The 1,049-nt window shown below is 50.1% G+C and overlaps 2 pseudogenes, besides 2 other annotated features; both read right to left on the minus strand.

The window, feature by feature from the left end:
- On the minus strand, positions 1-381 carry Tc00.1047053410241.20 (annotated as a pseudogene).
- Positions 1-1,049: a sequence feature (areas not merged during assembly with more than two copies in the genome that could not be assigned to a particular haplotype).
- Positions 5-188: a repeat region.
- Tc00.1047053410241.10 lies at positions 835-1,049 on the minus strand (annotated as a pseudogene; the record flags this gene model as incomplete).

Below are 1,049 nucleotides of genomic sequence, written 5' to 3' on the forward strand. Positions count from 1 at the left end.
CCGTGCACACGCGCTCAACCATACAAGTTGGCCATGGCAGATGGTGGCGCCCAGCGCTCCGGTTAAACACGCAAGGCACTCATGCGCATAATAAAAAGCATGCCCAAACACACCGCACAACGGCAAAAAGTCCATACTGAAAGGCGTGGCCTTTACCAGCGGTTGTGGCACACTGCGTGCGTAAACTGCGAGACGGCCTCCACAAAACAAACTCACACCGCCAGCAGTCACACCAATGGACAAGAACGAGAAAAGACACAGCGCCACTGCTCCAGTTCAATCCCAAGGCCAACGAGACACGGCCACAGCCCCGCAGCCAACACACAGCGCACACCGAGCCAGTAATCACCCAAAGAGCCACACGCAGAAGCGGATCCTCATCAACCCATGACGCGGCGCCTCAGTACACGCGGTCACACGGAGCACACTGTTTCCTCAATAGAACTTATGCATCGTCCAATCCCTTAAAGATGCTACTTTTCGTGATGGGCCTTAGAACACAAACAGAAGAAAATGGACAATGCAGTGGTGCTGCGACAGCGCCAAACAGAATGATTCCCTCATACCGGGGCAATTCTCCAATTACGCCTCGTATGCACACACACAATAAACACACTATATAGAAATCACCCAATGTTTTTCACCAGAAACCAAACAACCCCACTTCCCAATTTATTCTGCCACTGTTATGTTCGATAGTGTTGGACAGTTCTGAAATCTGTGCGATATACTGTCGCCTGGTGCTGGTGCATCCGCACCGTATGCACAGAAAAATGTATCCAAAAATATATAAATCCCACAATATTTCTTTACCAGAAATCAAAACTATCCCTTTCATTCCCCAATCCGTTCTCCTATTTCGTTTTTCCTCACCTCAGAGAGCTTCGTCCCTTCTGGCATCGTCCGACGATATTGACACTTGGTACTGGTGCACCTCTTCCTCCCAGAACACCGCAATCTCTCGGTTTCCAGCGCGGCTCACATTGTTGGGATTGACGTAATCACATCTCTGCCATTTTTTCATCGGCGTGCTGTCTGCGTGCTGCACG

This window comes from Trypanosoma cruzi, genomic scaffold (genome assembly GCF_000209065.1).
Source record: "Trypanosoma cruzi strain CL Brener 1047053512607 genomic scaffold, whole genome shotgun sequence".
Lineage (NCBI taxonomy): Eukaryota > Euglenozoa > Kinetoplastea > Trypanosomatida > Trypanosomatidae > Trypanosoma > Trypanosoma cruzi.